The sequence below is a fragment of the Hyperolius riggenbachi genome, chromosome 4 (assembly GCF_040937935.1).
Source record: "Hyperolius riggenbachi isolate aHypRig1 chromosome 4, aHypRig1.pri, whole genome shotgun sequence".
In the NCBI taxonomy this organism is placed as follows: domain Eukaryota; kingdom Metazoa; phylum Chordata; class Amphibia; order Anura; family Hyperoliidae; genus Hyperolius; species Hyperolius riggenbachi.
Window position 1 is genome coordinate 260,349,802 of NC_090649.1, and position 13,302 is coordinate 260,363,103.

Below are 13,302 nucleotides of genomic sequence, written 5' to 3' on the forward strand. Positions count from 1 at the left end.
TGTCCCGGTTATAAAACCTTTTAAATTATGTCCCTATCACAATTTTTGGCACCAATATTTTATTTGGAAATAAAGGTGCATTGTTTTCAGTTTTGCGTCCATCCCTAATTACAAGCCTATAGTTTATAAAGTAACAGTGTTATACCCTCTTGACATAAATATTTAAAGAGTTAAGTCCCTAAGGTAACTATTTATGTATTATTATTTTTTTTTTTTTTTATTTATTTATTTTATTACGAAAAAATTGGGGAGTGTAGGAGGTAATGAGTTAAAAGTAATGTATTTGTATATAAAAAATGCTTTTAATAGTTTTACTATTTGGCCACAAGATGGCCACAGTGAGTTTTTGTTTATGCGACCTGCAAGCTTACAGGAAGTACGCTTGCAGGAAGAGTTAGCAGGCTGGGACACTGTTTTTTTTTTCTCACAATGCGGGGGGCAGAGATCAACGAATGGGAAAGGTTTTTCCCGTTCATTGATATCCGGGCGAGCGGGCGGCAGCGTGCACGAGCGCGGGGGCACGCGGACGGGCGAGCGGGAGCGCGGACAGCGGCGGGAGCGGCGTCGGGTACGGATTTCTCCGTCCCTTGGTGGTAACTGGGTGGAAAAAGGGACGGAGAAATCCGTACCACTGGGGGTAAAGTAGTTAAAGGGAGCCTCCTTTTTCCAATTTTTTGCAATCATCCATAACGCAGAGCATATAAAAACATGGGAAACTTTTTTTTCCACTTTCGTGGAACCTTCAAATTAGGAGCTAAAAGTAGGGCTTGTTGAGCTGTCAATCCTATTTCTTGGCTTGTAGGAGATTTAAAGAGAAACTCCGACCAAGAATTGAACTTTATCCCAATCAGTAGCTGATACCCCCTTTTACATGAGAAATCTATTCCTTTTCACAAACAGACCATCAGGGGGGTGCCGTATAGCTGATATTGTGTTGAAACCCCTCCCACAAAGAAATTCTGAGTACGTACTCTTGGCAGTTTCCTGACTGTGAATCCTGTTGCATTGTGGGAAATACCTGTTTACAGCTGTTTCCAACTGTCAAAACAGCAAGCAGCAGCTACATCACTTGCCAGCAGTAAAATGTCACCATGTGATAAATGTCAGAATATAAATCGGGGATTTAAAATATTTTACAATGGGCAAACACTGACTAAAGCATTTATACATAATTATTGTGAAAATTAAGCACTTTTTTATTACATTATTTTCACTGGAGTTCCTCTTTAACCACTTCGCATCCAGACCTTGTTTTCCCCTTATTGACCAGAGCAGTTTTGACACTTTAGCGGTGTCCCTTTTTAATCAGCAATAACTTCATCTGTACTCGTGCCACTTCAATTATCTATATATCTTTTTTTTCAAGACAAACTAAGCTTTCATTGGGGGGTATTTGGTACGAAGTAAAATGTTCCTCTCTATGCATTTTAATGGGAAAAAAGTGGGAATTTTTAAAAAAATTTAAAAAAATGCATTATTTCTCAATTTTGACCAATTTCTGTTTCGAAATAAAAAGTGCGATTGACAAAAACTGTGCCGCCAGATAAAGTCAACCCAGTATAGATATCCAGATGTGTCCCCAGCCTCCCCCAGTATAGCCAGATGTGTCCCCAATATCAGCCCCCCTAGCATAGCCACGTGTCCCCTGCGTTTGCCAGCCCCAGAATAGATTGACAGATGCACCCCCAGGACTAGTGCCCCTCTTCATAGCCATATGTGTCCCCGGATCAGGATTAACCCCATTATGGCCAGATGTACCCCCGGGATTAGTGCTGCCCCCCATTATAGCCAAATGTGCCCCCAGTATATGATTATTGCCCCCCCCAGGTGCCCAGATGCACCAAATTAGTAAATCCCCCCCTCCCCTTAGTCAATTAGATGCCCCCCAACAAATATGAAACCCCCCTTTTATTTATCCTACCCCCCCCCCCAGGATCAATAGCCAGATGCCCCCCCCCCCCCCCCATGAGGCAGCCCCCTCCGTGCAGAAATCGTAAAACAAAATCCACCAACAAGCAGCCTCACTCACCTTACCTCGGTCCTGTGTCTTTCCTGAAGCCCGATCCTCTGTTCTCCGCTCTGCAGTCAGATGCATATTGCCGGTAACCTGGGTCCCGGCTTGATGATGTCATCAAGCCGGGACCCGGGTTTCCGGCAATATGCGGCTGAATGCAGAGCGGTTATCGGAGGATCAGGCTTCAGGATAGTCGCAGGAACGAGGTAAGTTGAGTGAGGCTGCTTGCTGGTGGATTTTTTTTTTTTTACTATTTGTGCGCCGAGGGGGACAGATGAAGGATCGCTGCAGTTCACTACTGCAGCGATCGTTCATGGGAGGGGGATGGACTAATTGGCCAAAAGGGAACATGTTCCCTTCCACCAATTAGTATTGCAGCTGACAGTGCCCGAGGGTGCGCTCTGAAGTGCACCCGATCGTGCACAGCAGGGCTGCAAACAGGTCAGTATATCTACGTGGCTGTGGCTTGGAGGGTGCCACAGCTGACGTAGATATACTGTAGTGGTGGGGAAAGTGGTTAAAGAGGAACTCCAGTGAAAATAATGTAATAAAAAAAAAGTAAATCATTTATACATAATTATTGTAAAAATGAAGCAGTCAGTGTTTGCGCCTTGTAAAATCTTTCCTTTCCGCGATTTACATTTTGACATTTATTACATGGTGAAATTTTTACTGTGGGCAGGTTATGTAGCTGCTGCTAGCTGTTTTGGCAGTTGGAGACTGCTGTAAACAGCTATTTCCCACAATGTAACAAGGTTCACAGACAGGAAACTGCCAAAAGTACCTCTGTCCTCAGAGCTTCTTGTGGGAGGGGTGTCACCACAATATCAGTCATACATCGCCCCCTGATGGTCTGTTTGTGAAAAGCAATAGATTTCTCATGTAAAAGGGGGTATCAGCTACTGATTGGGATAAAGTTAATTTCTTGGTTGGAGTTTCTCTTTAAGTCCCTCTTTAAATGTATTCCAAACCTAACTAGGGGACAATCCCAGAAGATATGCAACAATGAGCCTTCTGCCTGACAGCCACGAAAGCACAAAGGTGAAATGGAAGGGAAGAGCTTATGCAATCCAAGTGGGGTTCTATACCATCTAGTAGCAACTTTTATAGCAGGATCTTTGATTGCCTGAGTTTTAGTGGCTACCTGCAAGTTTTTAGCCCAGTCTTGGGGTTCCAATGTAATTTGAAAGTCTGTTTCCCAGGCTAGCATAGACTTAGTTTTGGATTCTACATTAAAAGTGATTCAATGAGAATACATTTGGGAAATAACACCTGTGACCTGGGTGGTAGTGAGAAAGAGATTTTCATAAAATGTGCAGTTCATAAGACCATCAGGGCTAGAAGCACGGGTAAAAAAGCGACGCATTGGTGAGCAGCTAAATTGCTGAGTTCTTGGTATATCCTTGCTAAACCATAGCATCTCAAAAGAGATAAACTTGCCACCCAACCAGAAACGATTAGATGTTATATAGCCATTATACAGTGGAGGAAATAATTATTTGACCCCTCACTGATTTTGTATGTTTGTCCAATGACAAAGAAATGAAAAGTCTCAGAACAGTATCATTTCAATGGTAGGTTTATTTTAACAGTGGCAGATAGCACATCAAAAGGAAAATCGAAAAAATAACCTTAAATAAAAGATAGCAACTGATTTGCATTTCATTGAGTGAAATAAGTTTTTGAACCCCTACCAACCATTAAGAGTTCTGGCTCCCACAGAGTGGTTAGACACTTCTACTCAATTAGTCACTATCATTAAGGACACCTGTCTTAACTAGTCACCTGTATAAAAAGACACCTGTCCACAGAATCAATCAATCAAGCAGACTCCAAACTCTCCAACATGGGAAAGACCAAAGAGCTGTCCAAGGATGTCAGAGACAAAATTGTAGACCTGCACAAGACTGGAATGGGCTACAAAACCATTAGCAAGAAGCTGGGAGAGAAGGTGACAACTGTTGGTGCGATTGTTCAAAAATGGAAGGAGCACAAAATGACCATCAATCGACCTCGCTCTGGGGCTCCACGCAAGATCTCACCTCGTGGGGTGTCAATGGTTCTGAGAAAGGTGAAAAAGCATCTTAGAACTACACGGGAGGAGTTAGTGAATGACCTCAAATTAGCAGGGACCACAGTCACCAAGAAAACCATTGGAAACACATTACACCGCAATGGATTAAAATCCTGCAGGGCTCGCAAGGTCCCCCTGCTCAAGATGGGACATGTGCAGGCCCGTCTGAAGTTTGCCAATGAACACCTGAATGATTCTGTGAGTGACTGGGAGAAGGTGCTGTGGTCTGATGAGACCAAAATAGAGCTCTTTGGCATTAACTCAACTCGCTGTGTTTGGAGGAAGAAAAATGCTGCCTATGACCCCCAAAACACCGTCCCCACCGTCAAGCATGGAGGTGGAAACATTTTGCTTTGGGGGTGTTTTTCTGCTAAGGGCACAGGACAACTTAATCGCATTAAAGGGAAAATGGACGGAACCATGTATCGTGAAATCCTGAACGACAACCTCCTTCCCTCTGCCAGGAAACTGAAAATGGGTCGTGGATGGGTGTTCCAGCACGACAATGACCCAAAACATACAGCAAAGGCAACAAAGGAGTGGCTCACGAATAAGCACATTAAGGTCATGGAGTGGCCTAGTCAGTCTCCGGACCTTAATCCAATAGAAAACCTATGGAGGGAGCTCAAGCTCAGAGTTGCACAGAGACAGCCTCGAAACCTTAGGGATTTAGAGATGATCTGCAAAGAGGAGTGGACCAACATTCCTCCTAAAATGTGTGCAAACTTGGTCATCAATTACAAGAAACGTTTGACCTCTGTGCTTGCAAACAAGGGTTTTTCCACTAAGTATTAAGTCTTTTATTGTTAGAGGGTTCAAAAACTTATTTCACTCAATGAAATGCAAATCAGTTGCTATCTTTTATTTAAGGTTATTTTTTCGATTTTCCTTTTGATGTGCTATCTGCCACTGTTAAAATAAACCTACCATTGAAATGATACTGTTCTGAGACTTTTCATTTCTTTGTCATTGAACAAACTTACAAAATCAGTGAGGGGTCAAATAATTATTTCCTCCACTGTAAGTCCACCAGGCAAAAGAAGAGTGATCCTTAAAGGCTGGAGAGAAGTTTGGATGCCCAATAGTCTATTTCATACCTACGCGGTGCAATGCCCCGGAAGTCTCCAATTTCAAGCATGGGTCATGCAGGAGCAACAGCGTGTTGTGGCCAGCATGTGCGGTGACGTGCAGCGAACCCGGAGTCATGTAAGTCTATGGTGACACATTTTTGTTTCTTAATTTGTGTGACGCTAGCGTTGCGCACTGCTGCAATCTCCAAAGCCGATCACACTGCACTAAATGCGCAGGTCATCAGTGTGAAACCTGCCTTGGGTAAAGAAGCTGGAGATAACAGAGTTCTCAATAATAAGGCCAACAGGCAGAACACAGTCTCAGGTTTTTATTCAGATAGGGAATTACAAAATAATATCCATATGAAATCCACCATATACAGTTAGAGCTTTTTTTTATACTTAAAAATGCAAACACAGTGTGATTTTACAATACATTTTTCTGTGATTGCGTGTTTTTTTTTTTCTGGACGCTAGGAATACAAGAAGAAATGCAGCATGCAGGACATTTGTGATCCATCAAAATTGTTCCGCACTAATATTCTTATCCTGCAATTTTCATAATTTGACGTGTTCATGCGTTTTGCATGTAATTGGAAATAGGCCACAAATGAGGCTTAATATAAAACCGCTCTTAAAGGGGTGCTGTAGTAAAAATAACATTGTATAAAATCGATTTTTTTTTCAATATCCTCTTATGAAAAAAACTGCTAGCTGATCTGCAAATGCTAGCGGTTTTTGAAGCTGTTTTTTCAGAGCAATTTTAGGCATATTTAGAGAGATTTTTTTTTTACACATGCCTAGCGTTTTTGTGTAGCAGATTTTATATTTTGTTACAGTAAAGCTGTTGCTGAACAGCTTCTGTAACAAAAACTCTTGGAAAACCGCTCTGATCTAGCATTTTTCAGAGCGGTTTTCCACTTTCCTATACTTAACATTGAGGCAGAATCTCCTCAGAAATCAGCAAAAATGCTGCAGGACTTGGGTTTGGGGAAAAAGCAAACCGCTCTGGTGTGCACCATCCCATTGCAATACATTAGCAAGGCGGTTTTCAGCCCGCAAACGTTTTAAAAAACACTCAGAACGGCTCTTGGTGTGCACCAGCCCTTCGTATTTGCCCATTGTAAAAACTTTCCTCCCCCTGATTTATATTCTGAAATGTATCACAAGCAGCAACAACTTTTCTCCTGCCAGGTGATCTCTGTGGAATGTTTGTCTGAGAGCTCTATGCACAGAGGGAGTTACTGCTTGCTTGGCACTAAAGGTGCGTACACACATGCGACTATAGTCGTTTGTAACGATCGTTCCCCGATCTTTACCAACGACGATCGTTACAAAAAACGAACCACCGACTATTAAGGCAAACGCCGAACGAGCCAAATCGCTACAAAAGAAAGTTCTGTCTCGGCGGATTTTAACCAACGACGATCGTTTGCAAAAGTAGTACATCGTTGGAAACGGTCGTTCGTACTAGGCTTGACATGCGCATTTCACTATTTCTCTGTGAAACTTCTCATTTTTATGCGCCGGCGTAATAGTTGCTTTACTTGATGTAACGTTCGTTCTAACGATCAGATCGTTACACACCTTTTAAAACTATCTTTACTTAGGTCGTTCTTTCATCAATTAAAAGTTCGTTCGTCGTTCTCAACGAACGATCGTTGTCGCATGTGTGTACGTAGCATTAGAAACAGCCGTTATTTCCAATAATGCAACAAGGTCCACAGACACAACCTGTCAGGGCCATGGCCCTGACATCACACTGTAGGAGAGGATTTCACCACAATATCAGCCATACAGATTTCCCTGATGATCTATTTGAGAAAAGGTAAAGATTTCTCATGGGAAAGATGGTATTGGCTACTGATTGGTATGAAGTTCCTCTTTAAAGGTAACCTGAACTGTGTAAAATAGTTTAAAATAAACACATGATGTACCTGCAAATGAATATTACATACTTACCTCGCCATCCGTTCCTCTCAGAAGCTCACCATTTTTTTCTTACAGTGATCCCTTCCAGTTCTGACAAGATTTTGTCAGAACTGAAATATATCAGTTGTTGTCAGTTATATATCAGCTGGTGTCAGTTATAACTGAATGTGCAAGGTAATGTCCATGTTTCCCTATGGCTCAAGTGGGTGACATAACAGTTTAACAGTGTGCTGACCAGGAAGCTGATAAGGGGAAATGGCCATTTTCAAAATGGAGGACAGAGAATTCCATCAATCAGTGGACAAACAGGACCCAGGAGAGGAGAACGAGTTTGATGAGCAGACTACATGGGAGGTCAGTATGATCTGTCTGTATATTTTGATTTTTTATTTCAGTTCAGGTTCTCATAATCAAATAATCACTGCGCATCCCGTCCCCTTCCACCCTCTGCTGCTCTTCTCCGGTTTGTCCCGTTGTCCTGTAGGACTCCGGTGACTCCACATCTGGACATACTGTGCAGTGCATGCACAGTATGTCTGTTCTGCTCCCCTGCGACCGTGCTGAGTGATGTCACAGGAGTTGTGTGATTTGCAGGTATACCAAACATTTGAGGGCCCGTTAACACTTGTGCGGTGGGAATCGCCGTGGAAAAAAATTGCATGCGGATGCGAATTTTGCATGCGGTTGTATGCGAATTTTCATGCGAATTCGCATACGATTTCGCATGGATGACTGTGTATGCAAATTTAACCATGGCAGTGCCTGTGTACTTTTCCATTGTTTTTATGCGAAATCGTATGCGAATTTACATGAAAATTTGCATACCAAAACCGCATGCGAATTTCCTATTAAATACATTGTATGCGACTCGCATAGCGGTATGCAAATTCTGATGGCTCTGCCGTGCAGATTTTTTTCTGCACAGAAAAACGATCAGAAATCTGGACAAGTGGAAACAGTCCCATCCACTTGTCTATGCGAATCTGCATCCAGGAAACGCATGCAGATTCGCTCTAGTGGAAACGGGCCCTTATAGATGTTTTAGCTGACGGCACCTTGGAGGACACACATTAAATTATTCTTTCTTGTGGTGCTATCCTCCACAAATGCTTCTCCCCAAACAAATCCAGATATATGAAACTTTCAAAAGACTTTCTCTCGGCAGGAAGGAATTCCTTTGCAGTACACTGAGAGTGAGTGCAAGTAAATAATAGGTTTCCACTCAGAAATACTATACTAATGGAGTACTCACAACCGGGTCTTAATAGAATTAGGTATTGGTATTGCAGTCTCTAAGTAAGAGAGGTTGTTGGCAGGAGATCAGGCAATTTAACATGTACATAAGCAGAGTGTCAATCGCTTCACTCTACACAACTCCTCCTTCCACTGCAGCTGGCTGAGATATTAATGCTTTGTGCACAGTTATGCAACCTTAGAAGATGAAACTCTACTTAGCTGTAGCTGCACTGCTGGCTACAAAGAGTTAATCTCTCAGCCAGCTGCTAAAGGAGGGGGTCATTTTATTACGTCAGTGCTTAGGAGTGAGCACAGCTTTTCATGACCGTGCTCATGCTTAGTACAGAGGAGAACTAGGACTCGTGTACTCTGTAATGCCTCCCCATCCCTACCATTCTCTCTTCTATCCTATGTGTTAACTTATGGGAATTCTCTCTCATCATGTCTGTCTGTTTGCTGCTTTGTCTTTAAATCTGTTTGACCCTCTTCCACCCAATGTGTCTCTCTCCCATCCACCTCAATCTGTTGCTGTTACCCCAATACCCTTCTCAGGCATGGAGTGTTCTACACTCATTTATGCCTTCCAGCGATGCCCTCCTCTTTCCTTCCCTTTCCTCCCTTTGATGTCCTCGCCTTTCATTCCTTTGCAACTCCAAGTTCTGCCAGCAAGGCACAGAAGTCCCTAATCTGTAATGAGTGCAAGGACCAGCAGTTTCAGGTACCCCCAAAAGTCTTAGGCTCCCAAACTAACCCACAGTCAAAGGCAACTGTGGCTAATAGATGTATTTCCGTCTCCTGTTTCATAGATTCAAGAGTACCAGACTGCATGTTGGTAAAATGGACTTACTTGACACTGTGTTATAATGTTGCTTTATCAATAATATTGGCACTTCTCCGCTGTCAAATTGCCTAACTCTAATCAATCTCCCCCATCATTAATCTCCTTCCTAGCACCTAACCCGAACTTCTACCTGTAAAACTAATCTCTTCCTGATGCCTAACACTCAATATTTTCCCCAACACTAAGGCTAGATTCATACTTGGAATGACACCAAAGGATACAATATGTGAAAGAATCCTTTGTTATTTATAGGATCCATTCACACATCTGTTTTGAGTGTGTCCATATTGGTAGCGGAATGCAAGATTCTGCCTTGCACATATTTTCTGAATACCACACAGAACATGGACATGTAATAGCACACTATCTAAGACATGTCCATTACAACGGGCACCACGATTACATGGATGGAGGCAGCAGATAATACATCAGGTCTGCTGTGACTGACCATATTGGGAACTGATGTATTGTCAACCTAGCCCAACTCCTTTCTGGCGTGTATCCCTAACAACTGAAACTAATCTCCCCCTACCCTACCCCTTGACCCTCCAAATCTATATCTAACCATTAACCCAAACCAATACTCACCTTCTGTTGTCTTCAGTGTCCAATGTTTCAGAGAAATGGTGCTACATGCTGGCACCAAAATGAAGTGGCCCCTAACTTCTGCATGGGGTGACAAAATACTTTTTTGCAAAATTAACTCCACCCACCATGCCTCAATCTCCAGTAGCAAGAAAGGGTAAGCTTCCTGTGACTTAAATGCCTGTCACTAGAATATGCCTGTCACTTAATTTGCTTGCGGTTAGAATCTGCCTGTCTCGGGGTAATTACCCTTATCACTGGAGTAATCGTTAATAGGGAATAGTCATTTCCCTTGGTTATTGGTCTGTTGATGGAAAAGGTCTCTTGATATCTGCCTGTCATTGGTAACACCTGACTGTCATTTATATCTGCCTGGCTTTAATGTATACATGTACTTATTATTTACTTTTCATGAGGGGCCTTTCAGACATGCTAGAATTTCCATGCAAATTGCGTTTTTCCGAATTAGCATTTTCTGCACTTCTAATGCAAGTCCATGGCACCAATATTGTGGTGCAATTGACTTGCAAATTTTCACATTTGATATTACAGAAAAAAAAGGCCTACATCGATGAATGTTTTTGGGAAATGAACATGCAAACAATGCATGTCAATGAAAATGCAAATGGTCGCATTCCAAATGTCAGAGACACTTAAGCGTCGTTAAAAAGCTGGGGTACCCTTTATGGGCATTGGTAAGCTGGGACGCACTAATGGGGTCCTAGCAAGCTGCAACAAACTACAGGAAGGTTTGCAAATGTCATGTAACTTGCAGAAATGGACACCGCGGTGACATAGACATGTTACTCCACTGCATGGAGGTTAAATATGATGCTAGCGCTGCACGTTGCCAAACAGTCCTGCTTGGCTTCTGATTCCCCCCCCCCCTCCCCAGTAAAGGCCTCTAGAGGGTGTCATAGAATTGAGACTGTGTGACAGATAGGGCTGAAGAGATCCCTGGGGCTCCAACTAGTGAGTGAAGTATGCTCTGCTTGAGACTCTGCATATGGCCAGGGGAGGGAGGAGCCTCAGCCCTGCCCTAATTCCAGCAGCAGCAATAACCACTGATTGAGCAGCTGCTACTATGCCATCAGCAGTGAGGGGCAATCCGCAAAAATGGTGTTTCATTTTACTAGTTTGGTCCCCTAGCAATCTCAAGGAGCATGATATGACCTTCGGTCTAAAAGGTTTGGACACCCCTGGTATAAGGTATTCCTCTTTAGTAGTAGTATTATTTATATAGCGCTGACATTTTCCACAGAGCTGTACAGAGTATATTTTCTTGTCACTTAACTGTCCCTCAGAGGCCAATTTAGGAGGAAGACCATCAACTTATCTGTATATTTTTGAAACCTGAGTGACCAAAAGAAAACCGACAGACACAGGGAAAACATACAAACTCTGTGCTGATAGTGCCTTTGCTGGGATTTGAACCGAGGACCCAAGGCTGCAAGGCGAGCCTGCTAAACACTATGCCACCATGCTGATTGTGCTGCTTTAGTACTGCATGTGTACAGCTATTTTGAATTGGAATGCATACAGGCTACATCTTTAATGTTTGCAGTTACATTAGGCAAGCATCTGTAGTGCTGTATGTTTAGTTATGATAGATATCCTATGTAGAGTATTTAAGATAAATTTCTGGTATTGCATACTTACAGTTGTACCAAAATATGAATGTATTCAGAATAACTAAGGGGACATGTATCAGTATGGAATGGAAAAGGCATACTACCGATCTTGTTAGCTTTCCCATCTTGGCATCTTGAGAGCTTTCCAATCATAAAACTTAGAAGAAATTAGCATGTATGTCACTGATATTTCTGCCACTGATTATTCTAGACAAGAGATTGTCTACATGTGACATTAATCCTAGTGGCAGGCGCTCCGAGACACTGAGGAATTGTCACAGAAAATGACGCATTGCTATTGGCACTGATGCATATTGCTTGAATTTTCACGTTTGTGCTTTCTTGGCTTCTTATCAGTGCTCCTGCTTGCTTATGTGTGAAATAATTGATTACATCACTTCAGCAAATTCAGACTACCAAAGTCTCATGTGTCCTGCAGATAAATTCATTCCAGTAGTTTTTTTTTTTTTTAAATAGTATTTTTTCATATTAAATGAGGTTCTGTAATTGGATGGCAATCCTGCACATTTAAAGTGCCCCTTGTACACTTGCTCACTCATGCATGATAAAGTGAAGGTAGATATTTGGCTTGAAAGGAGAATCCTTTTCACATGGAAATCCCTGATCACCTGGTAGTTGAAGCTGTTTTATCAAATAAAAGCCAGCCCTTCAGCAATGAGCTGACAGCCAATTAAAGGAAAACTGAAGCGAGAGGGATATGGAGGCTGCCACATTTATTTCCTTTTAAACAATTCCAGTAGCCTGGCTTGTCTGCTGAGCCTCTACCTCTAATGCTTTTAGCCATAGACCCTGAGCAAGCATATGCAGATCAGCTTTTTCTAACATTGTCAGTCAGATCTCAGTGGATGAGCTGCATGCTTGTTTCTGGTGTGATTCTGAAACCACCGCAGCCAAATAGACCAGCAGGGCTGCCAGGCAACTGGGATTGTTGAAAAGGAAATAAATATGGCAGCCTCCATATTCTTCTCACTTCAGTTGTCCTTTAAGGCCTTGTTCACACCGCAAAATGCAATCGCTAGAGCTTGGCAATTGCCATTTTGCAAAAACAATTATCAGAGTGACTTTTGCATGATTTTTGCACATTCATTCAAGCTGAATTGACCCAAAAATCCATCACATTTGCGATTTTAACTAAATTGGAACGCTGATGTGGGAACACCCTCATATGGTCAAATTGCATTAACGCTTTGCTGATTGCCGTCCACTGCATCATAAATGCCCCTGGTCTGAACCAGCCCTCATAGAAATTTGTTTGTGCTTTTCTTTTGCTAGTGTAGCATCCATTTTAATGAATTTGCCAAGAAAATCAGAGCTAAATTATTTCACTACCAAATTAAAAGCTATATTTATTTATCACACAAATCATTGCCATAAATAGGGATTTGATACAGGTGTTATTTAAGCATTTTAAAAGTATAATGTGAGCCCTCCAGTCATATCTGATTTGCATGCATATTTCATGCACGTTGTATGCTGTTTGGAATTGGAGCAGCCAAATGCACTTCCTGTCATTTTTGACTGGTCACTTCCATGCTGCATACAGTTTGCATGAAGTTTCCATACAAGCCATAACTATTTGTATCACATTGATCATCTCTTAAATGTACTACTCCTGTCATCCACTGTAGTAACCTGTTACTACTCGCATTCAGTACTTTTCTTGATTCTGTCAATTTCTCTGGAACACCTTTCTACATTTCACTTTACATTTTCCATCCCTCTAGATCTTCAAAAATGGCTGAAGGGGATTTATAGTGTCTGACACCAAGACATTTGCAGCATGGTTCATCTGGTGTACAAAAATAGGTAAGCGTACATGTCAAAGCAACATCCAAGTGATCTAAAAACCTGATTCACCATACCAGACCTTACTCCATTGCTCCATAGTCCAGTTATAA

The 13,302-nt window shown here is 42.1% G+C and overlaps 1 protein-coding gene across 9 annotated transcripts in view; it reads left to right on the plus strand.

Moving 5' to 3' along the window:
- Window positions 1-13,302, plus strand: part of KLHL32 (kelch like family member 32) — a 494,024-nt gene that overhangs the window by 163,685 nt on the left and 317,037 nt on the right. For all 9 annotated transcript variants that reach the window (XR_011019321.1, XM_068231202.1, XM_068231188.1 and 6 more), the window contains one exon: window positions 13,129-13,210. The gene's annotated coding sequence lies outside the window, so the exon portion shown is untranslated. The remainder of the gene's footprint in view (window positions 1-13,128; window positions 13,211-13,302) is intronic.